This window comes from Trachurus japonicus, chromosome 15, assembly GCF_045865225.1.
Source record: "Trachurus japonicus isolate A0001 chromosome 15, Traja_1.0".
Lineage (NCBI taxonomy): Eukaryota > Metazoa > Chordata > Actinopteri > Carangiformes > Carangidae > Trachurus > Trachurus japonicus.
In genome coordinates this window covers 5,854,601-5,881,297 of record NC_140921.1, presented here as the reverse complement: position 1 = coordinate 5,881,297, position 26,697 = coordinate 5,854,601, and positions in this window count along the sequence as shown.

The window sequence follows — 26,697 nt, the reverse complement described above, 5'->3', positions numbered from 1 at the left end:
CAGATAGTGAGCAGATATTCACATCTCCCATCTCAGGTAAATTCTAAAGAAAAAAGAAAAACAGAGACGCTCCGTGATGCCTCCTTTATGCACAGCTGTTTGTTTATGTTGTGATCTGTGCACACGGGTTTAAATATAGGTTACTAAATATGAGTGTCTTTATTAATGGAAAAGGTGTGTGTGTGTGTGTGTGTGTGTGTGTGTGTGTGTGACGATGCGGCTCAATAAATCAATAAGTAAATACATAAATATAGCAGATAATCGTGTAGTGTCAACACAGCAGTAATCCATCCTCATCTTTCATCTGTGCAGCCTTTGATCTGTCATCAGTGTGACGGGACAATCGATATAGATGTGCTGAATGTGTATGCTGTAATCTGTATGTGCTGATTCAAATCTTCGATTTAAAGGCGAGGAGAGGAGCTCATTTGATTGGTGAAGATCTGACTCGGCTGTGTCAAACCCACTCCACGCCTTCTCTCCTCCCTCTATGCCATTTGCGCCGGTGGGAGGGAAGTAGGCGGGATGCGCCCCGCTGCGTTTCGAAGGAAAATTGCAAACTGCTCCTGGACACGCCTCGTTGGCGAAGCGAACGCGGAGCGCAGGCCTGATCTGCTGCGCCTGCGCTAGTTTACGAAAGTAGAGCCCATTGACACAAAACCACAGTCCTGAACAGATACTGCCACCTACTGGCACAATCATGCACAACAGCCACAAACAAACAGAAAAGGAACAACCTAGCTCCACATTTTACTTTTGCTTTTATTTTCACTATATGCATGTGGAGCCAAAAACATCCCAATGAACAATGAGCATGCAACAACAAAAAGTAAAGGAAACATACAGTATATTCACTAAAACACTCAATACAGATAATTCGTATTCATATATGTTGGTAGTCAGGAAATGGTGAGCATTTCAGCGTATCATTCTGACTATATTCTAATTGGTGAATTACTTCTCTTGGGAAAAAGGATCTCCTGAACATCTAACATGCTGCTGCCCCTGAGGACTGCTGCACTCTGAATGATACAATTCATTAAACTTGTACTTTACAGTAACATGCAGTCATGAATCTTGAATTCACAATATCTGTGCTTTTTCACAAAACTTTCTCCATCTCATGGATTAATACAAGAATGATGATATGCAAACTATATCGTAAATATGTGAAACTAGATGATAATCTAGTAATTTTCAGACAGGTGAATCATTTTCATTGGCCACTAGGTCTTGAGAAACAGTGGACGGATTTTGTCGGCAGCCCTGGCACCTTTGAATTGTGATTTTGTGAATTGTGATTCCCACAGCGGCAGCTACACCGAGACCAAGTCAAATTTGCTAAACCAAACATCAGAAGAAGAACAGAGACAGATGGGATCAAGTTAGTTGTCACACTGTTGCACAACTTCAACATGAAAACTAATTTCGCAAACAGTGAAAGATATTAGAGTTTCACTCACTTGAGATTCAGCAAACCACCCCTGGGTCCTGATCAACATGTCCTCCTCTGACAATGTGCTGTTCACTAGCAAGGACCACGCCACAACAATGTGCCATCAGATGATTTAATGGGATGAATGAATGATATTGTACAGAGTGGTAAAGGTGAATTAAGGTTGATGTCAGCGCGTCTGGTCTGGGAGGATGAACTGGAGACCGGCGGAGGGAGACTCAGAGTGGGGGTTCCGTCTCAGCGTAGTTCCGACCAAGCTGGATTCATGCCCCCAAAAAGTTGCATGAAATAAAATCGCATTGCGAGCAGGCTAAACAGGTCGTTCAGGTCATTGTGGAGGATGTATGAGCGAAACGCTTTTGGCAATCAACGGCCCGGACCTTGGCAGCTGATCTGAGATGTCTTGTCTGACTGCTGAGGACACGGTGGTTATTCCAGGAAGGGCAAGATAAGCATGTGGGAACTATTTCTGAGATGACGGCGTTGCAGAGATGCGTTGCCTGGAACTGGTGCATTTGGTTATCGGTTCCAATGGGCTGAGGCAGGAGTAGATGGGACATGCGGTTCCCGGCTGCTTTGCTCCGTTGGAGTGTGAAGATAAGAGAGTCTGGTAATGTCAGATAAACAGGGATGATGAGACGGATTGTAGGAATATGCGGTTGGGATGAATTTGGAGCACCTCGAAAGTTGAGAAGACAAAGTCAGAGTACAGATGCAGAGGGTCGGAAGTGAGTAGCGAGCGTCTTGCTATGAGCAGAGGCTCCCGTTTTCACGAGCCTTGATTGACACGGTAATGTGAGAATGAGTGATAGAAGGACGATGGAGTCAGCTGATTAGTTTGATAATGGAATACCTGCTAGTATGTTGGGATGGTGGAGGAATGTGTTTGGATTGAAAGAACGTGGGTGATAAAATTGGAGATGACCATCATGTCCGGAGAGGGAAATGGCAGCTGGTATGAGGCTGGATATGCTTTGAAATGATTCTGGCCTGAAAGGTGGGCTGAGAGGAAGACACACTGTGCGATGATAGCAAACGATCTACCTTTCTTTAAGATCTATGACTGTGGTGTTATCTGAGTGGTAGATAAAGACGTCTGGGACGATCTGAACCCCCAAAAGAGTGGCAGCAATGAAGATGGAAAAGCCCCGTAAACTGCGGACAAGCCCGAGGTGAGCCGCCGCGGTGACGAGGAGAGGCGTGCCGGCATCGGGGCTCCGCTCGCCGCGGCTGCCGGCCCACGCGGATGGAGGAGAGGAGACCGGGGATGCACCGGCCCGGTGGCACCGGGAACGGGGGACCGTCAAGAGAGCCGAGGCAGGGACGAAACGTGCAGGTCGGGGTCCGCAGCGGTCGCGGCGTGGAGCGACGAGGAAGTGCAGCGTGTCTGTCCTCGAGAAATCGAGGCAAACAGAGGAAGGAAGTGGTTGACCGGGTATTTATAGGCTTGACCAGTGGTTAGAGGTGTGGTTGAGGCGTGGCCCTGCTCCCGAACTTAAGGTAACTCATTAACTTTCACCATTTTTGATCAGCATTTTCCTCAACAGTGATATACCTGCCTGACCAGTCAGTCATTCCATAAGCGAAGTAGCCTACTGGCCGTCAAAAAGCAGTAGGTGACTATCTACATACAGGGAGAAGTGAGACATCACTATGCACAAATGGTATCAAAAGCCTACATGCATTATTGTCATAACTCGGGTTACTACACTTTCATTCTTTCTTTCTTTCTTAGTAAGATCTTCTGTGAATATTTCAGTGTAAAACTTTCACCATGTTCCAACAGGAAAATATAATTTAATTTGAATAGAAATATATCATTGATATGATTATTTTCATTATGACACACAGTTAACAAAAATGTCTGTGAAGGAATGCTTCTTAACCATTTCTCAATACTTTTAACACTTTTTCAAAACTCTTTCACACAATTTCCCCAACATCAGCATGTGTGGGCTATAATTACATAACACAGTTCTTGTTCTTTTCACACAAAATACATACATTTTAAACATTTAAAATAAGTTTTAACTTCTTTTACACACAAGCTCAAGTAAGACCAAAACAGAAGATGTTTTGTTAATTTTCCATTGCTTTCACCATGTTTATCAAAACAGAAAATTTCATGTTCAAAGGCAAATACATCAATCACAGCAGATTCCCATCTACGTATATGTGACAGTGGTGGTCCTGTCACTATGCCTCCAATTGATCATGTGCCCTGGCTACTTGGCCATGGGGATGTCCCTTTGGGTGACTGGCAAGCGCGCATGACTCTTACCCGGGAGGTGTGGGTTCAATCCCCGCCCGGGCCCTCTTCACCTTGCCACATATATACACTGTAACATCTAGGAAACACACTCAGGTGTTGAGGCTCTTTCAGTCACATGGCCTATTTGGGCTGATCTTGTTTGAAAAAAGTGTTATTGCAATTCTGCAAAGCTGCTCTGCGATCGGGCGTTCTCTTTTTGTAATGTTTGCAAAAAAGAAACAAAATACCAACATTTATTACTACCTCCTTCCTTGTTTTTGTGTTGTAGAGTGTTTTTCTGTTTCCTGCCTTTATGTTGTGTGATGATTCTAAGTATGTATGCCAGCACTGTGATGGGTAGTGTTATGATTGGATGTTATTACATGTTTGACCGCTAGGCGGCAGTACTGGTTAGTAGTCAGCTTACCGTACCATATATAACGGGGTAGAGCAAGACTGCATGGAGCCACATGTATGTTGTTGAGAACGTGAGACATTAAACTAAGTTACTTGCTATCAACACGGCCTCATTCTTGGAACACGAACATGACATGGTACCAGGAGTAAACTCGAATGGGCGACATGGATTTAAAACCACCGGAAAGTTTGAAACTGACGGGGAATGTCGACGAGAACTGGCGCACCTTCAAACAACAGTTTCACCTGTATGTTGCTGCTACGGGACTCGAGTCAAAGCCGGAAGCAAGAAAGGTAGCGCTGCTGCTAACGATAGCAGGGCCACAGGCCATAGAAGTATTTAACACGTTCGTGTTTGACAGTCCTGAAGATAATGAAAAGTTGGATGTAGTGCTTAGCAAGTTTGATACTCACTGTTCTCCGAAGAAGAACGAGACGTACGAGAGGTACGTGTTTCGGTCTCGTACACAGCGGCAGCATGAGCCCTTCGATAGCTTCCTGACGGACTTGCGGCTAAAGGCGCAGTCCTGCAACTTCGCAACGCTGACGGACTCCATCGTCCGGGACCAGATTGTCTTCGGCGTGGAGGATAAAAAGGTCAGAGAGAGGCTACTACGGGAGATGGAGCTGACGCTGGCAGGAGCCATTAAGATCTGCCAGGCCAGTGAGCTGTCCCAAAGGCACGTGAGGACGTTCAGCGAGATGTCTGCAGTCGCCTCGGCGCAGAGCGACAGCGCGGCAGCGGTTGGAGCAGTGTCGTATCAGCGGAGACGGTGCACACAGACCCGGCCTGCACAGCAGGAGGACGTGATGATAAACTGCACGCGCTGCGGCTCACAGCACAAGCCTAGACAGTGTCCAGCGTTTGGTAAGCAATGCTCCACTTACCAAGGCAAGAATCATTTTGCTAAACAATGCTTCTCCAAACGGAAAGAGGGGAAGAAAGAAAAAACTGTAAACTTAATAGACGAGCCTGATCTCAGTGACACGTTCTTTGTTGGAATGGTGAATTGTGAAAGTGAACAAATAAATAAACCAGACAATGTAAATGATGTCACTACAGAAGATAAGTGGATAGCTCCTCTAATGATAAATGGGACTGTAATCACCATGAGATTGGACACTGGTGCGAAAGCAAATCTCATAAGCATGTGTGATGTGAAGGCAATGAAAAATAAGCCACAAATAAAAAGAAAAGAATCTGGACTGAAAGACTACAATGGGCGGCCAATCAAATGTTTGGGCACATGCAGGTTGAGTGTCACAGTTAAAGGAAAAGTGCACCACCTATCCTTCTTTGTTGTGAATGAGGGACGTGAATCACTTCTGGGTGACAGAGCCTGTGAAGAACTGGGGCTTGTGGAAAGAGTGTATCAACTGATATATACTCCAGGTAAACACCTAGTCCTTGCTGATGCCCTATCCAGAGCAACTACAGGCGACAGTGTGAGTGCAACAGACGAGGACATACAGTGTCACGTGAACATGGTGTCGGCTACACTGCCTGTGTCGGACACAAAGTCAAGACAAATAGCGGAGGCCACAGCAAAGGATGCTGAGCTACAGCATGTCATGAAGAACATGGATGAGGGATGGCCAGCTGGTTCGTGTCCACAATTTTACCATGTCAGAGGTGAGCTTAGTACTGTGGATGGTCTGCTGTTGAAAAAGGGCAGGATTGTTATTCCACGGGCTTTGAGAATGGACATGTTGCACAGGATACATGAAGGCCATCTCGGCATCGAAAAGTGCAAAAGGAGGGCGAGAGACACGGTTTTCTGGCCCGGACTGAACAAAGACATTGAAACACTTTTAGTAAATGTGAAACATGCCAGAAACACAGGAACAAGCAGAGCAAAGAGCCTATGGTGGTAGCTGAGGTGCCAACAGCACCATGGCACAAAGTAGGAATGGACTTGTTTCATCTCAGAGGCATGGCATCCCACACACCGTGGTGAGCGACAATGGCCCCTGCTTCAGCAGCAAAGAATGGCAGAAGTTTGCAGTGCAATATGATTTCAAGCATGTGACGTCAAGCCCACACTATGCACAGTCAAACGGGCAAGCTGAAAAAGGAGTTCACATTCTCAAGCAACTCCTAAAGAAAGCAGCTGACAGTGACTCGGATCCGTATCTGGCTTTATTGAGCTACAGAGCATCACCTCTTCAGTGCGGCCTATCACCAGCTGAACTGCTGATGAAGAGGAAGCTACGAACAACGTTGCCGAGTCATCAAAACGACAAATTAAAGCAAAAGAATCCCTCAAAGATTGAACATAAGCTACGACAACAGAAAATGATGCAAAAGTCATTCTATGACAGAACAACCAAGCATCTCCCTCCACTGACTACCAACAACACAGTCAGGATTGAGGATGCTGATGGATGGAGTACAAAAGCAACTGTCCTGCAAGAAGTTGCTCCACGATCGTACACGGTGAAAACTGATGATGGACAAATCCTCAGACGCAATCGTCGCAGTCTATTAAAGACTCCTCAAGGGACTGTTGGTGAGCTCAGTGTAACCTGTGGTGAATCTCAGGTAATTCCCACACCTGCTATGGACTGTAACACTGACTCTCACACACCTACTCCAAGCGAACCTGAGTTAAGAAGGTCCACAAGAGAAATCAGAAAGCCTGATAGACTGAACTTATAAACAAAGAAAATTCAATATGCATGTTAAAGATGTTGAACAAAAATATATACTGATTGATGTTGTGAATGTGTTCTAAATGGTCTAGTGTTGGCTTAGATATGGGTTACGCAATCTGATATAAACTGTTTATACTGCTTATATGTTGCAGAGTTATGCTGAATGAGAAATGGTTGAAATAACTGACACAGCATATGTGATAATTCATGTTAATGCATTTTACCTTAGAAAAGGGGGGATGTTATGATTGGATGTTATTACATGTTTGACCGCTAGGCGGCAGTACTGGTTAGTAGTCAGCTTACCGTACCATATATAACGGGGTAGAGCAAGACTGCATGGAGCCACATGTATGTTGTTGAGAACGTGAGACATTAAACTAAGTTACTTGCTATCAACACGGCCTCATCCTTGGAACACGAACATGACAGGTAGTTGCAATTTCATTGTATTTTAATGCAGTGACAATAAAGGCCTCTTATCGTATCACTTACTGTAAAAACGTTTCACAACAGGCCATGTAAGCAAACAAGAGATGCAATCTTTTCTACATTTCCTTCTACAGTTCCTATTACTGTAATCACAAGATAAGAGGGAGTGTTGGACTCTATACTATACAGTATATATATATATATATATATATATATTATAAATGAGTATGTGGTCCTGTGTAATGTGTGGCGTCTTAAAATACCTATTTTTATTTTTTTTATTTGTGCAGCTGTATCCACTTAAAATCAAACGACTGTTTGATTTGATTTGATCTAGCTTATACTTCATTCTTGCAATATTTGGCTTAGGTTCATTTCAATCAGGACAGACTAATAAGGAAAAGAGAGTCAGACTGAAAAGTGAAATTGCATTTATTGCGCATACAAATAGGCTTTGGCGCTTAGACGCTGGGGAGTAGATCATTGTGGTGTACTGAACCCCCCCCCACCCCACCCCACCCCACCCCACCCCACCCCCTCCCGGGCCTAGACACTGGTCGAAGGTGGTAGACTCCTGGTTGAAGATCCCGATGAAGATGGTCGGCGTCAGATGGAGGTGGTGAAGGGGTGGAGGTGGGCTGAGAGTTTTGCTGGATGACAGCGGGATGACAGCAGAGAAAGGGGACACTTTTAAATTTGACGCTAGTGACTGATTGGTAGGAGAGAGAGGAGATGGCAGCCTGTGATTGGATGAATCAGGTGAAGAGGGCGGAGCGAGGAGATAGAGGGTGAGCTCGGGAGAGGCTGTGCTTAAAGTGAAATTCCGGCGTAAGTGTAAACCATGGTCAAACACACCGTAACACCGAGTTAGACCCCCCCTCGAGAGATCAATTTGCCCGACCGCTACATTCACGAGATCCACCAACTTCAGCAAATACCGCAATATTGCCACACACGGCGCTCTCCGGATCCACTGTCTGACCGCAACCAAAACGCCACCATTTGCCCAAAATAATGCTCAGAACTGCACCAAATGTCATCAATAGTACACACAGGGTCCCAGCACGTAGTACGAGTTGTCAAACATCTGCTAGCTTTGCCTGTTTTCTTTAGCAAGGAGATGCAACTCAACTCACCTACTTCTCCTCCGGGAGCCGCTCGTTGGTGAGGAAGCCCTGACGAGTCGATCACCGAGTGCACCGGAGTTCCGCAGCTCTTAAAAATGCTCATTTGCGCCTATATCGTGGCCAGCACTCGATAATAATAGTTATAAAGTGATATGCAAGATAAAAAAAAAAACAACTCTGATTGTATTTCCATGAGGTAATTGTTGATTGAGCTGCGGAACTCCGGTGCACTCGGTGATCGACTCGTCAGGGCTTCCTCCACAACGAGCGGCTCCCGGAGGAGAAGTAGGTGAGTTGAGTTGCATCTCCTTGCTAAAGAAAACAGGCAAAGCTAGCAGATGTTTGACAACTCGTACTACGTGCTGGGACCCTGTGTGTACTATTGATGACATTTGGTGCAGTTCTGAGCATTATTTTGGGCAAATGGTGGCGTTTTGGTTGCGGTCAGACAGTGGATCCGGAGAGCGCCGTGTGTGGCGATATTGCGGTATTTGCTGAAGTTGGTGGATCTCGTGAATGTAGCGGTCGGGCAAATTGATCTCTCGAGGGGGGGTCTAACTCGGTGTTACGGTGTGTTTGACCATGGTTTACACACCGGAATTTCGCTTTAAGAGATAGTCTTCCTGTCTGAACTTTCGCTTAGCTCCATTTAATGGCAATAGAGGCCTCTTATCTTATCACTTACTGTAAAAACGTTTCACAACAGGCCATGTAAGCAAACAAGAGATGCAATCTTTGACCCTTGCTATATGTATAAAAGAAAAATGATAAGGCTACGAAAACCAAACAAATTTAATTTTTATAGCAATCAAACAAATATATTCATGGGTAGTATATTCAGATTTTGCCAATAAACCTTGCCAAATATTGCGCAATGGACCTTTCATTGCTGAATAGTTTGGCTATGGAGACTGAGGGGCAGAGGTTTCTGTTATCTTTAATAACTTCAATGTAATGTATAACAATTTATGCTTGCACTGTCCGACATGAAGACCTGCATGGTCTATCTGCCACGTAGGGGCTTCACAACACATGTTTCAAAGGCAACAGAAACATCCAACTGAGGGTGGAGGCACTTGACTAACAAAGGTCGAGACTTTATAACTCAGTCAGCCAATTAATCAGGGAGATTGCAGATTATAGGGCTGACCCCCTCCCCCCCCCCACTGCATTAAGAGAAACAGCCGAGTTAAGAGTTTCATATTCAATCTTGTGTTCCTGAGGATTACTGAAAGATAATGATAATGGATCAGTTGGCAGGTTGGTGTAACTATGTTCTCATCTCTATATTAATAGTTGTGATTGGTGATTAATTTAGGACATTTTTAACATTTAAACATTTAAACATTTTTGTTTAGTTGAAGTTATGTAGTTTTGTATAATTGTCAGGACTTCTCATTTTGATGACACTGACAGTTTCATTGACATGAATACTTGCTTTTGATGGATGAACGATCCATTTTGGGCAAGTGACACGCTTTTGCAGGTTTTGCAGTTTGTACTAACTGTTTTGAGAAATGCACTAACTGCTGTTTATTCCTATTTAATAAACTTTTCTGTTGGTGTTTAGTTTACAATGTGTGATTAACAGTTTCGAAAAAGTGTTGAAAAACGGGTCATAGTGTTCGTTAAAAACAAAAAACAAACTATAATTAATGTGTAACTTCTGCAATTGTTGCTTAATGAGACACTTGACTTTGATATAATATAAGGATTTTAACTATTTACTAAAGTCATGCTTCCAGAGGCTTTAAAGGTGCAATTTATATGAGATTGTTACTTTATAAATGTCAACCTTCTCTCTAACATCCTGTCTTTATATCTGTCTTCTTATGCAGGTTTATTTGGGAAATGGAAAAAAAGTAAAGTCAAAAAAGCACTTGCTGTTCTTGGTATTGTGCTTGTTTGTTTGCAAAAGTTGGTGGAGACTGAGTTTTCATGTCCTTGTGATCCTCGACTGAACGGTTGGATTGTGGCTCTGTACTTTATTGTTCCTGCTCTTCTCATCTTCATCTTGATGTGTTTCATGCTAGATCGGAAATCTAGGAAACGGAACAAATCTGACAGGACTAATTCTAAATTGGTGAGGGGCCTGTTTAGCTTCATTACTGCCTTAGTGTGGGTGAGCCTGGCGTTTTTTGATGGCCATTTCCTCACCTGTGCATTGACAGACTGGCCAGGCGAATATGTAGCTATTGACAAAAATAAGAATCAAAACTGGTGTGAGCCAACAAACAGCACCTTAAGACAGGAGCTGTTGTTCAAGACTCAGTGGTGGTTTGGTGTTTCTCAGGTGAGTCAAACTGTGATATCTAAACTGGAGTTTGTACAACAGTGGTGATACACAACTTAATCTCATATTTTCTTTGTTCTTCTCATATTATTGTCTGTGGTTTAGTTAGCTGGACTCGGTGTGATTGGACTTATTATCGTGGGAATCGGGATGCATAAAGGCTATTTCCGTTGCCAAGATAAACAGGTACAGTAACACAAGAAAATGACCATGTCAATCCAGTTTCACATAATTATCTTTACATTAATGTTTATAAAGGTTGAAGCAACTTCCATGAATGACCTTGTTACACATATCACATTGTTTGTAGTCCATGTGTCATTCTATTCATTTAGCTACATGAAACAAAAACGTTTTGTGTTATTATTTGTGTGTGTGTGTGTGTGTGTGTGTGTGTTCTCTGACCAATGCAGAAGGTAAAGACACAGCGGGTAGAAGACACAGCAGTGCCCGAAGGAACATCTTTATAGTCCAGTCATTTTATGAGAAAATTGCAACAGAAGCAAACTCAACTGATTTTGTATCCTCAACATGTCCTGAGTGAGGGAAAAAAAGCCCCGAAGAATCCCATTAGGGGAAAGTTTAGAAAAACACCCAAACATATCCCATTTATCCCATTTTCATATAAATTTTTTTTTTCACGTGAATAGGGTAAAATTTTTAACCTTTAGATATCTCCATGAAAATTACTGAGTTGATTACTTACATTAAAGCAGAAGTAAGCGATCCGGTCGTTTTGGCTAATGCTGCGTTCCAGGCAGGCTTTTGAAACCGTAAATTACAGCTCCAAGTCACAACTTACGACTTTGTAGCGTTTCAGGCAACCCACTCGTGTTTTTCCGACCTGTTTTACCTGTGAAAGTCACTATAACGGCCACTCGTAACTTCCGACCTGTGAACTCGTACCAGATTGAACTGGTATGACTTCATAGGTCGGAAAAACACGAGTTACGAGTTTCCTTGAACGCACCATAACAGTCCTCGTCCCTACGTCACCACATTCACGGCGTTCCTTGGCTGCACACACAGCCCTGCATGCCGTTCTCTCTCCTCATTGGATAAAAATTGTAGGATACGATAAATGTTTTCTCCTCGGCTCAGAGCAGAGCAGAGTGACTGACAGTCCAAACACTCTATGTAAGTGATTGCTGTCGGAAGATATAACTATTTAAGACTTATATTAACACAAATATATCACTTACTTCTGCTTTAAGACAAACAAAAAATGTATTACAAGTTTTTAGAAATTCTTTGTTAACATGAGAAAATTTGCATACATTTGCATAAATGTGCATAAATTCACATAATTCCACCGTTTTGACGTCACATGTATATATGAAGTTGCTGTGGTGGTACCGGCATGAAAATTGGAATGAGTTGACTCCATCGGTCAACTGACAAGTTGACCACTTTAAATTTCAAGATTGTTTGTAGCATTTAGTGATCATGTCATGTCCTGCTATTCTGATAATGAATGTGAAAATTGTAATCACAGAGATGCGAACTTATTTCGATTATATAAAACCCATACTAATAGGTGCATTATGCTTTGCAGGTTTATTGATCGACTGTACTGTAGCTATAGTGATCTTGATATTCAAACATGCTTATAATCAAAATGATCATATAAATAATATTTCTATAGGCACATTAAACTGTATTTTCCTGTTGGGACTTGGTGATAATCTTGCCTGAGCTTATTAGACAATGATTTGCATAGATGAAAGAAAGAAAGAAAGAAAGAAAGAAAGAAAGAAAGAAAGAAAGAAAGAAAGAAAGAAAGAAAGAAAGAAAGAAAGAAAGAAAGAAAGAAAGAAAGAAAGAAAGATGGGGTGGCTTTGGGGGGAGGGTGTTGAGGTTAATGCATCTATATAAAGAGAAAGAGCCATGAGAGTCTCATGTTCGTTCTCATGTTCATGAAGATACTGGAAGATATTTGCAATGTCGCAGCCAACAGGTTGGTGTAACTATATTTTTATCTTTATATTTATTATTGTTGTGGTTAATTAATTCAGCACAACATTAATGATAATAACATTTTGATGTCAGTCGATAATTCATGTTTGTGTTTATAATTGTCAGACAGACTTTGACTTGCTGAGCGTATGTGTTTGAGCTTTACATATAGTTACAAAGAGTTTTGTGTAAGCATTTTTACATAATCCTATGCTTCCTATTAATTTTGTGTTTGATAAATGGGGGACATGTAAACAAATTTGTTTTATGATAAAGGTGGCTTACAAAAAGTTTCCCCAGTGATTCAAATTAAAATAAAAAGAAGGAAGAAAAAACCATCACAGGTGTTACAAATCACTTAACATCCACTGACCCGTCCCAGGTCCAGCAGGTCTAGTATCAGAAGCAACGTGACCCACAGGCCATTGAGTGTTCAGGGATGTGAAATTATCATCTGACCTCCGATCTTGGTATTTGTTTTCAGTAGATGGAACAGAGCGACAAGAGTGGCTTTCACAACTGAAAAGCACAATTCAAAGTGACCGTTGGGTGTCAAATATTATGTTTGCTGTCATCCTTGGCTTTTTGGAAAAGATGGTGGAAAATGAGTTTTCATGTCCCTGTGATCCTGGTTTGAACAGAAGGTTTGTGGCTGGATACTTTTGTCTTCCTGCTTTTCTGTCCTTCATCTTGATGTTTTCCGTGCAAGAATGGAGAAACCAGCTTACCAGTGAGCGTTTCCTGGGCTTATTGACATGTCTCACTCCTCCCTTTGTGTGGATACTCATACTGCTTTTTGACGGCCAGTACTACGCTTGTGGAATGACAGACTGGTCAGGCAGGTTTATTGCTATCAAGGAAAATGCTCATCAGAAATGGTGCGAGCCAACTAACAGCACCTTGTCACAGGAGGACATGCTGATCAGGACCCAGGAGTGGTTTGCTAAATCGCAGGTGTGTGAAACTCTAATATCTTGATAAACATTTCACTGTTTGTTAAATTAGTTTTCACATGGATGTTGTGCAACAGTGTTGATGACTAACATGATCTCATCTGTCTCTGTTCTTCTGATCTGTGGTTTAGGAAATTGGACTGTGGAACTGCCACTGGGATGATCGGACTCTACAAAATCGGCCAGTGCTGCCTAGGAAATTAGTCCACAGTCTTTGAGGGAGCAGAAGTAGGCGCCTGAAAATGATTTAACTCAATCATCATATTTCAAATCATTATATTTTCATTACAGTTAGAAATGTTGTATATCATCAATAATTTCTGCTGCTGCAAACCCACCTCCTCCCCAGCATCCATGTGGGCTCTGTCTCTATGATCCCCTGAGGGGGGTCTGCTTCATTTCCTGTAATAGAGTGCTGCCAGGGCTGACTTCAAAACCCGGAAGTTTATCATCGCGTTGGTTCCTGGAAAAGAAAGTGAATTGGATTTTTGGTTTGCGCTTTGAATTATGTCAGAAAATCAGCTCTGTGGTTAAATCACAAGTTTATGATACTTACAAGTTTTGTTCAGTGAGATAATCTTCACATACCGTATTTGAAGCTTACAGTAAATGCGATCGCCAGAAGTAAAAAGCTAACGTTAGGCTTTAATGGTCCGGGTATAAAAGTGTAATCCGTTTTTTCGTTTTGACGGGAAAACGGAAAAACGGAAACAGCGCCCCTTTTTCCTTTTTTCGTTTTAAAACAAAAACGGAAAAACGGTTTTTGCTTTGTTTTTGCTGTCAGCATCAAAAAACGAGAAAACCAAAAAACCAAAACAAATAACGGCCGAAATTTGGTTTTTGCAAATTCATTTTTTCGTTTTTCGTTTCTTTTTTTTTATTAATATGATATGACGGCGGACAGACCGGAAGCGGAAGTGAAATGTAAAACCGTCAAAATAATAGTTTAGCGTGCTGGCGCTAACTTCTTAGCGTATATTATATACCGTCCTCTTTCTACACCATATGGTTCACTTTTTTTTTTTTTTTACTTCTGTGAAACTATGACAGCTGGTTGTTTGGAAGAACGTGTTAGGCCTATAATTATAATTTTAGTCGAGTGTGTGAATGCACTTACTGTGGAAAAACTTTACTATTAGCTCGGCTTTACGTTCCCTGCCTAAATTAAGAACATCTATCAAGTCACCAGCAGAGGTCCCCATCACCCACAGTCAAGAATAGGCGTCCTGACACTGCAGGTCTGCAGCCAGACTGTCTTGAATGATTTTGAAAATGAGAACTTATGACTTAAGTCCGAGAATTTAAGTGCAGTTGTTTAGCCACAGGGTGGCGCAGTTTTTACAGGAATAGTAGACCTCAGTGCTACCACGGCGGATGATGGCCAACACAGCCAGGCTCTGTGTTCATGATGCGGCTCAACAAAAACTAAATCTCCGGACAGACCCAACTGGTGTCACGGCGGTGATGAGCTGCACCTGTGATCACTTCATTTCAGTCGGGAGGAGCAGGTTGATTTACAGTGGAAACCGCTAGTGATCACGGATACAGTAATCAACTGCTTAGCCTATATAGATCAAAAGGCTTGGGACAGAATCATTTCTATAGGCTATAAATGCTGTTTAAATAGGCTAATTTGTTTATAGTGGTCAAGAAATCCGCTTATAATGCTCATTTTTGGTCATTTTATGGATGAAAACATGCGCAAAAACAATTTAAAAACTATGTGTAGCCTATTTATTTTATTTTCGGCGGTGTCCCTTTGATGTGCACTGCTGCAGCAGCCCGCACACGTCGCCGTTCTGTGCGTTGTTGTGCTGTGTGTTGTTGTGCTGTGCGTCAGCTGGCTGGCTGAGACACATGACTGTGGGTGCAGCGCAGCTTGTTTTGTCTGTCAAAACATGGTCAAAACATCGATGAATCGACTTTATATCGACCGTAGACGTCAGGAATAGATTTTGGGCTTTTGGCTCGTTGGTTCATCTCCACATAGCGCTCGTTGTCCGTTATTGGCGTACAGAGAGAGAGAGAAGCGCGCACTGCATGACAGCAGCGCGCGGTAAAGTCCGTTATTGTACGCCAATAACGGACAACGAGCGCTATGCGGAGTTGAACGGAACGAGACAAAAGCCCAAAATCTATTCCTGACGTCCGCGGTCGATATAAAGTCGATAGGTTTCATTCATCCATGTTTTGACAGACAACACAAAAGCTGTGCTGCACCCAGTCATGTGTCTCAGCCAGCCAGCTGACGCACAGCACAACAACACACATTATTTGTGGCTATGCGTGGCTTTTTGAACCCAGTTTGCACGTGGAGAAAATAGACTTGCTAAAGTTGCTATAACTAGAGAAGCTAGCGGTCAGCAGACTTCATCTTTCGAGGGGGGGTCTGACTCGGTGTCACGTTAAAAAATCTTGATGAAGATAATGTATTCTGAGGGTACTGGGGGCGACTAAGCTTTTGCTTCTCCCGCTTGCCCTTACGGCCATGTTGCTGTATTACTTTAACTGAGAAGATGTGTGATTAAAGCAGATATCAGTGGAATGTTTTTGTTAATATAAGTCCTAAATAGTCCTATTTTCCGTCAGCAATCACTTACATGAAGTATTTCAGCCTAAACACGAGTCTCTCCGTCACTCTGCTCTGCTGTAACCCGAGGAGAAAATTTTCCTTGTGGGATACAAGTGTTATCCAATGAGGAGAGAGAACGGCATGAAGGGCTGTGTGTGCAGCCAAGGGATGCGCGTGAATGTGGTGACGTAGCACGAGGACCAATTGATGCCTGACAAGGGCGGGGGCTGCTAACTCATGGTGCGTTCAAGGAAACTCGTACTTTGTGTTTTTCCTTCCTGTGAAGTCATACCAGTTCGATCTGGTACGAGTTCACGGGTCGGAAGTTACGAGTGGCCGTTATAGGGAACTTTCACAGACAACAGGACGGTAAAAACACGAGCTACGGGTTACCTGGAACGCTACCAAGTCGTAGTTGTGACTTGAAGCTGTAACTTACGGTTTCAAAAGCCTGCCTTGAACACAGCATTAGCCGAAACGGCCGTGCCGCTGTTATCTGCTTTAAGTCTGATTTAATTAACATGTCCGAAATGAATGAATAAATAAAATAAAATAAATAAAACGGTGCATTGGACCATTGGTTAAATTTATGCCAGAATATCCCTTTAAGGGGTCTGTAACACCTGTGAAGGTTTTTTCTTCCTTATTTTATTTTAATTTGAATCACTGGGGAAACTTTTTGTAAGCCACCTTTATCATAGGATACAAACTTAGTTAAACATGTCCCCCATTTATCAAACACAAAATTAATAGGAAGCATAGCCTATAGGATTATGTAAAAATGCTTATGTGCTTAGAACTATTTGTATATGTAAAGCTCAAACACATAAACTCAGCAAGACAAAGTCTGTCTGACAATTACAAACACAAACATTATGAATTATTGACTGACATCAAAATGTTATTATCATTAATGTTGTGCTGAATTAATTAACCACAACAACAATATAATAAACAATATAAAGATAAAAAAATAGTTACACCAACCTGTTGGCTGCGACATTGCAAATGTCTTTGGGTAATCTTCATGAACATGAGAACGAACATGAGACTCTCATGGCTCTTTCTCTTTATATAGATGCATTAACCTCACCGCCCTCCCCCCACCACTTCCCCACCTTCCTTTCTTTCTTTCGTTCTTTCTGTCTGTCTGTCTGTTTTCTTTCTTTCTTTCTTTCTTTCTTTCTTTCTTTCTTTCTTTCTTTCTTTCTTTCTTTCTTTCTTTCTTTCTTTCTTTCTTCATAAAATCATCAATTATTTGTGCAACTGAGTTCAGGCAAGTTTAATGTGCTTATAAAAATATTCATTTTGATTATAAGCATGTTGTTAAACAAGATCGGCTGGATCGATATGACAATGAAACATTACATCACTACAGTTCTATGGTCTTTGCACTGACTCTGTCTCTCAGAGAATAGATTTCAAAATAGTCCTGTTGATCTCTTCAGGCTCCATTTGTAAATAAGAATTTGTTGTGTGTAATGTGTAATTGCTTGACTGGGTAAATAAAGGTTAAATATAATAAAATCCAGAGAACACTATATGACTTTGGGCCTCTCAGATCATCTGTGACAGGTCTGTAATAACTTCAAAGATGTTTGTTCATGAACTTTAGGTGAACTTCAGAGAAAAGTGAAGTGAAAGTTACACATGTGTCTGTCTTGGTTCCTGTTTAGTGATAATTACGCTTAAAGCAGATAACAGCGGCACGGCCGTTTCGGCTAATGCTGTGTTCAAGGCAGGCTTTTGAAACCGTAAGTTACAGCTTCAAGTCACAACTACGACTTGGTAGCGTTCCAGGTAACCCGTAGCTCGTGTTTTTACCGTCCTGTTGTCTGTGAAAGTTCCCTATAACGGCCACTCGTAACTTCCGACCCGTGAACTTGTACCAGATCGAACTGGTATGACTTCACAGGAAGGAAAAACACAAAGTACGAGTTTCCTTGAACGCACCATGAGTTAGCAGCCCCCGCCCTTGTCAGGCATCAATTGGTCCTCGTGCTACGTCACCACATTCACGCGCATCCCTTGGCTGCACACACAGCCCTTCATGCCGTTCTCTCCCCTCATTGGATAACACTTGTATCCCACAAGGAAAATTTTCTCCTCGGGTTACAGCAGAGCAGAGTGACGGAGAGACTCGTGTTTAGGCTGAAATACTTCATGTAAGTGATTGCTGACGGAAAATAGGACTATTTAGGACTTATATTAACAAAAACATTCCACTGATATCTGCTTTAAGCAAGCAGTTGTCTCCATATTCAAAACCACGTGTCCACGTGCTGCGTTGTTAGAAAAAACCACAACAAACTTTCTGTTACAGGTAACTGCCTCTCCTCCTGTCTTTACATGAGTTAATCTTATACTAGCCCAATGACATATCAAATTGGACAATACTCCAATAATAGTATTGGACAATGTATGATGGAGGAGCACATGGCTCCTTCCCGCTCTTGTGCCTATGATGTAACCAAACTCTGCACTCTCATACAGACTATTGTGTGTATGACAGTCCACCTCTTGCAAGATATAATAAAGTACTTTAAAGGAGTCATCACCCGGAAATCGCATTTTTCCTTGTTAAAACATGTATATTGGTGTTGGACCTCAGTGGAAACTTGCCTGAAAATCTGGAGTTTGAAAGTGGATGAGTTTTTTCGTTTGGGCTCTTTGTTTAAGCCAGAGTAGCTCATGAGGCTGCACACCGACAATTACGAGATTTTGACTCTGCTCTTGACGTAACCATAGGAGGCTGTTTTCATAAACCCACCTCTCTTCCACCACCCCGACACAAATTTTCACAAGGTCTTCTATATGCACCCAGAGTCAGGAATGTATATATCTTTATTTCAGATTCAAGGTCCAAAGGCAACACATAAAAGAGAATAAAGCTAAAAACAAACAAAACTACAAATCTGATATCAAATTAACATGAAATATCATATTATTTTCTATTATAACAAAACACAACATTTAGCTTTCTTTATTTCTTCTTACAAATTGACACCTTTATATTTATAGTTTAAAAAGAAGAAGTTCATTGTTAGAATAGAATTAAAGGGGCGGCGTTTAGCTCACTTGGTATAGAACAGCCGCCCCATGTTGAGGCTGCAGTCCTCACTGCAGGCGGTCCCGGTTCGAATCCCGCATCCCTTTCCTGCATGTCATTCCCCCTCTCTGCCTCCCCATTTCCGGTCTCTCTCTCGACTGTGCTATCGATTAAAGGCACCCCCCCCCACAAAAGATTATAAAAGAAAAGAAAAGTTATCTTAACAAAATCTGCTCAATATAATGAAACCATTCACCACAATAAACATTACAATTAACAGGGTTGCTACTTATTGACCTATTGGGAAAAAAGTGAAAATAAATTTGAGAAAATACAATTACAAGATTTGGATCTGTGGTTACATGAAGAAAAGGGAAATCTCATAGGTCCATAGTCTGTTGTTCTGACTAGAGAATGAATTTGTCCATCCATAACAACAACTTGATTACAGTAATTGAGTTTGGGCATCAACTGAAGACTTCAGTCGTTCAGTAAAGGTTCATCCTCTTCTGCTGCTTCAGGTTTTCTGGCTGCCTGCTGTGCACACACACACACACACAAAATGTTTTTGTTTCATGTAGCTAAATGAATAGGACACATGGACTACAAACAATGTGATATGTGTAACAAGGTCATTAATGGAAGTTGCTTCAACCTTTATAACATTAATGTAAAGATAATTATGTGAAACTGGATTAACATGGTCATTTTCCTGTGTTACCTTTTTAGAATTTTGGTAACAGGAACAGCATTTATACACCACAATTCCCCCAATACCAAGTCCAAGCACACCGAATCCAGCTAACTAAACCACAGACAATAATATGAGAAGAACAAAGAACATATGAGAAGTTGTGTATCAACACTGTTGTACAAACTCCAGTTTAGATATCACAGTTTGACTCACCTCAGAAACACCAAACCACCACTGAGTCTTGAACAACAGCTCCTGTGTTGAGGTGCTGTTTGTTGGCTCACACCATTTTTGATTACCATTTTTGGCAATAGCAGCATATTTGCCTGACCAGTCTGTCAGTGCACAGGTGAGGAAATGGCCATCAAAAAACAGCAGACTCACCCACATTAAGGCAGGGATGGAGCTTATAAACAGGCCCCTCACACAGTTAAAGTTACAGTGACAGCGGAGCGGGAGCAACATTTGTCACAGAACAACTCGAGCACGAAACACATCAAGATGAAGGTGAAAGCAGCAGGAACAACAAAGTATGGAATCACAATCCAACGGTTCAGGTCAGGATCACAAGGACATGAAAACTCAGTCTCCACCAACTTTTTCAAACAAACAAGCACAACACCGAGCACAACATTTGACACAAAAGGGACATTTCCAAGTTCATTTTTGTTTTTTGGCAGGCATACCCCTGTATAAGAAGACAGATATAAAGACAGGATGTTAGAGAGCAGGTTGACATTTATAAAGTAACAATCTCCTATAAATTACATCTTTAAAGCCCCTGGAAGCATGTCAAGTGCCTCATTAAGCAATTCTGAATTTCTTCATGTTACACATTATTTACAGTTAGTTTTTTGTTTTTAACAAACGCTATGACCCGTTTTTCAACACTTTTTCAAAACTGTTAATCACACATTGTAAACTAAACACCAACAGAAAAGTTTAAATAGGAATAAACAACAGTTAATACATTTCTCAAAAACAGTTAGTACAAACTGCAAAACCTAGTGGTTAACCTGCAAAAGCATGTCACTTGCCCAAAGTCGATCGTTCATCCATCAAAAGCAAGTATTCATGTCAATGAAACTGTAAGTGTCGTCAAAATGAGAAGTCCTGACAATTACACAAAACTACATAACTTCAACTAAACAAAACAAAAATGTTTAAAGGATAATGTCCTAAATTAATCACCAATCACAACTATTAATATAGAGATGAGAACATTGTTACACCAACCTACAAACTGATCCATTATTATTATCTTTCAGTAATCCTCAGGAATACAAGATTGAATATGAGACTCTTATGACAGCTGTTTCTCTTGACTGAGTTATAAAGTCTCCACCTCTGTTTGTCAAATGCCTCCACCCTCAGTTGGAGTCTCTGTTTCTGTTTGCCTTGGAAACATGTGCTGAGAAGCACCTGTTACGTAGCCTCGTAAACCCGCCTCTCCCGGAACTGCATTTCATTTCATTCTGAGGGAGAGTCTGGCCTCATCCCCATTCTAAGCGTTTGGACTGAAACCCTCAGAAGGCCGAGCCAATCAGCGTCGCCGCTGTGATTGACACAGCACGTTGGCCAATCAGGGACCGACTGGTGCAAAGCCCCGTCACTACACCAACTTGCTGATTGGCTGAATGAGGTTGTCTGTCAACACTACTACTCCCGCCCAGCTCCCGCCCACCCCAGACGCTTAGAGCGGGGATGAGGCCAGACTCTCCCTCAGAATGAAATGAAATGCAGTTCCGGGAGAGGCGGGTTTACGAGGCTACCTGCTACGTAGCAGGTAGACCATGCAGGTTTTCATGTCGGACAGCGCAAGCATAAATTGTTATACATTATATTGAAGTTATTAAAGCTAACAGAAACCTCTGCCCTTCAGTCCCCATAGCAAAACTATTCATTTGGCAAGGTTTATTGGCAAAATCTGAATATACTACCCATGAATACATTTGTTTGAATGCTATAAAATAAAATGTGTTTGTTTTTCGTAGCCTTATAATATAACACAAACAGAGAAAACACAACGGCAAAAGAGAAAACACAACACAAAAAGAGAAAACACAACGGCAAAAGAGAAAACACAACACAAAAAGAGAAAACACAACACAAAAAGAGAAAACACAACGGCAAAAGAGAAAACACAACACAAAAAGAGAAAACACAACACAAAAAGAGAAAACACAACGGCAAATCAGAAAACACAACGACAAATTACTAAACAACAGCAAATCAGAAAACACAAAAGCAAAAGAGAAAACACAACACAGAAAGAGAAAACACAACGACATTAACCAAACCGGAAAAGGTAGGTACCCTTGGGCTGGTTTAGGCAAAGACGGTTGGTTTAGGCGTGTGAAGGGAGTGGTTAAGGTTAGGGTAAGATGCAGGGATAGGCTTAGCCTTGCAGAGGCAGCCAATCAGAGGCAGAGTAAGGCGGGTCTTGGCGTGGCCATAGTAGGAAAAAAAGTATCGCAAGCGGGACTAGCACAGAGGCCACTATGTATTGCCCAAAATGTTTTGCTTTTGTGTTTTCTGATTTGCCATTGTTTAGTAATTTGTCGTTGTGTTTTCTGTTTTGTTGTTGTGTTTTCTGATTTGCCGTTGTGTTTTCTCTTTTTGTGTTGTGTTTTCTCTTTTTGTGTTGTGTTTTCTCTTTTTGTGTTGTGTTTTCTCTTTTGCCGTTGTGTTTTCTCTTTTTGTGTTGTGTTTTCTCTTTTTGTGTTGTGTTTTCTCTTTTGCCGTTGTGTTTTCTCTTTTTGTGTTGTGTTTTCTCTTTTTGTGTTGTGTTTTCTCTTTTTGTGTTGTGTTTTCTCTTTTGCCGTTGTGTTTTCTCCTTTTGTGTTGTGTTTTCTCTTTTGCCGTTGTGTTTTCTCTTTTTGTGTTGTGTTTTCTCTTTTTGCGTTGTGTTTTCTCTTTTTGTGTTGTGTTTTCTCTTTTTGCGTTGTGTTTTCTCTTTTTGTGTTGTGTTTTCTCTTTTGCCGTTGTTGTCTGATTTGCCGTTGTGTTTTGCACTTCAGGGCCACCGTAGAATAAAGTCATAATATTAAGAGAATAAAGTCGTAATTTATGAGAATAAAGTAATAATTTTATGAGAAAAAAGTCGAAGTAAAACGGAAGTAGGTCGAGACGAGAAAAGGTGAGCAGGTAATGTTGCTGTCGGCTAAACGTTTATTAAACTGTTCTGCTCACTGTCGGTTCGGCGTCTGTACAAGGAGCTATCCGACAGCCTGACACCACACCGGACGCGCCATCAGTGAACCTGTTCCTGCTTTTTGTCTCTTCCTTTCTGTCCTGCTTGCCAACCAGCTGCGGGTGTGGTCCTTAGAGAGACTCGGAGAAAGGGGAAAAGAGACACAGCACACATCCAAAACAAGAGCACTGCAATTTTAAGCACATGCAAATAATAATAAAATCTCCAGAGTCACTTTGTGACACTCCCCCCAACTCAAATCGGTTGCCGTCCCGGTAACCTACTACTGTTCACAATACCGAGCAGGCTTGGCTCCCATGTTAGTTCTGGTGGACCTGCGGGGTTGACTTTCCACAGGCTGTGGCCCTGGCGAGTCTGACGGAGGTGGGGCTTCTGGCCCTGGTTCTTGTTCTCCACGATCCATTGGTTGTGGGGTCTGTGTGGGTGTGTCTGGCCTATGTTCTGGTGTTTGTCTCCATTGTGGCCTAAAAGGGAGCATGAGAGGACATCCACTCACCTCTGAATGGGCCCGAGGTTGATCTTGAGCTTGTTGTGATTCTCTTGGGAGGTATGGGCAAGGCTGCAGGTTGTTTCTATGGATTGTTCTCTCTGGCCCTTCTTGTCCTTCTGGCCGAACCCTATAGGCAGGACTGTCGGGAGAGAGTGCAGTAACCACGATGAACGGCTCACGTATCCACCGAGGTGTTAGCTTTCCTTGTTCTCTCCAACGAAAATTTCTGATGAGCACCCTCTCACCAGGCAGCAGTGGTTGTGCCATCTGTCGTTTGTTGTGCCGTTGTTGATCTCTCAGCTGCCTCTTCCTGGAATGTTTTGCCACCAGTTCATACGCTCGATGCAACGTTTTATGGTGGGAATCAGGCCCGTAGCCAGCCTTGTGGAGGGGGGGGTTCTTTTTTCCCAAAAAGTGGACCCCCCCCCCCAAAATAAAAAGTAAATAAATAATAATAATAATAATAATAATAATAATAATAATAATAATAATAATAATAAAGGCACACACTTCTTTTTTTCCCCATTATAACTTCACTTTGACATCACATGTTTCTCTTCCTCCACTATCCTTTACTGTTGCTCTCATTTACAACACAATTTTCACCATGTAATTCATTTATTATATATATATAAAAAAAGGCTTAGCTTTTTCATAACAATAATCATAATAATGTTTAATGTAGTTAAATGTATCTCTCTCTCTCTCTCACACTCACTCACACACACACACACACACACACACACACACACACACACACACACACACACACACAGAGGTACCTGCAAACTGGAAATTATGATAAAATAAACCCCTGTAGGGGGGGTCTGGGGGGATCCTCCCCCCATAAAGTTTTTATGATTTTAAGAGGTAAATGAAGCATTCTGGTGTACTCTGAGAAGAATATAATGGGAAGACAACATTCACTTCAGATAAAAAAATATATATATATACTAGGCTACTGACTGAGGTTTCTATCTTTGTAATGGCACGAATGGCTGGACTGTATGACACTAGTCTAGTGGGGAGCTGTGGCTGGTGAGAAAAAACAAAACTTTTTTTTCAATCTTTTGACCTGGACCAGCCTTTCAAGGCCAGTTTCCTCTGCTTCAGCCTCTTTAAGACCACACCACCACTACCCTGTTCTCATCTGTATGATGGCTGTAGCTACTGTCAGATATTAATAAATGAAAGGAGGCTCCCATTCCCATTTGGAGGTTGCAGGTATAACACACGCACATGCACACGCACGCACGCACACACACACACACACACACACACACACACACACACACACACACACACACACACACACACACACACACACACACACACACACACACACACACACACACACACACACACACACACACCTGTTGCTGTCTCCCTCTCCTCTGCTCTCTGGACTAGGCTGCCTGGCTGTTCTTTTGGGCTACCAGGTGTGCATGGACCTTCTCATGGACCGGACGCGTCAGTTCAGTCCGAAAATATGTAGACATTAATTAGGTCAGGTCGCGCTCCTACTCGGCTTCTCTCTCTCTCTCTCTCTTTTCTTTTGGCCGGGTTCGGACGCACTTAATTCAGGGTCCGGGTTTCAACACCCGCGGGTCGGACCGGGTTCGGCTTTTAACTTCCAGGCCCGTTCAGCTTGATGCCAGGAGCAGGACTTCAGAGCAGCATGTCAGTGCTGCTGACGCACCGCACCGCACCGCAGGTTGCAGAGCGTCAACTCGCGCGGCGCCCTACTGCGCTATGATTGGCTAGAACTCACAGGCTTTGGGCTGTTTGCTTCAGCAGCAGTCCAGTCAACACGGGGACACGCATCCCACACCAATCAGAGTTATTAGAGAGCCTAAAGACAAGCACCGCATTTGCGGCAGCGGTGTGGTGGGGGGGGAGGGGGGGGGGGGGGCGGGTGTGTGTGTGTGTGTGTGTGGGGGGGGGGGTTCGAACGAACCCTCCGATCCCCCTTGGCTACGGGCCAGGGAATGTACCCATCCTGCTGCTGTGACTTTACTGGCTGTTGGATTAGCCCCCATCAGCACATCCACTGGTAGGCGGGCATGCCTGCCAAACATGCCAAAAAAAGGAGAGAGCCCAGTCGAGTCATGTATGGAGTTATTATATGCATGCACCAATTCTGGTAGCTTTTGGGCCCACTGCATTTGTTCCTCCCCCTCTAGTGAACTTAACAGCGTGAGTAAGGTCTGATTGAACCTCTCCACAGAGCCGTTACCCTGAGGATGGTAAGGTGTCGCGACTCTTACTCTTACTCTTACGTGCTCCATACATCTGACACAGCTCAGCCAAAACAGCAGACTCGAACGCTGCTCCACGATCCGAGTGGATCCTCTCTGGGAAACCGAAGGGCTGTATGATGTGTCTCCACAGCATTTTGGCAGTGGTTGCGGTCGTCTGGTCCTTTGTTGGCACTGCCCAGGCAAACCTAGAGAAGACATCTACAGCAACCAGGATGTATGGATATACATCTCCATGTCTTCCCAGGGACAACTAGTCTACAGCTACCATCTCCAGGGGATATGAGGTAACAACAGGGTGTAATGGAGCCCTTAACTCTCGTTGGGACCGCTGTGTCCGGCAGTAGTCCCAGTCAGAGGACCACTGATGTATGTCTTCTCTTTGTCCCGGCCAGAAAAATCGACGCTGCAGGAGGGACAATGTTTTTGCTCCCGCCATATGGCCAGCTGCCTCGTGATACTTTTTCCACACCATTCTCCTCCATCCTGGGGGGACAACAATCTGTTCCAGCTGTTCGATTGAATCAGCCTCATCACAAAGTCTCAAAAGATCATCTTTGACTGTTAACTGTGGCCAACATGTTACATAGGGCTGCCATAAAGCCCTGGTTGATCTCCCAGTATGTTGTGGTCGATTACCTTGTTGTAGCATGGTAATAACCAAACGCAGGGTGGGGTCTTCTCGCTGGCGTGCTATCCATTCAGGCACTTCTTCCAAGGCTTCTCCACTAGCCTGAACTGCCATCGCACTTCTTGGAGGCGTCCGGGGTCTCCGAGACAAAGCGTCAGCATTTTTGTTGTCTTTCCCTGGGCGGTATTTAATCACAAAGTGAAAGTTAGCAAGCTGTGCCACCCACCTTTGTTCGGTGGCACCTAGGTT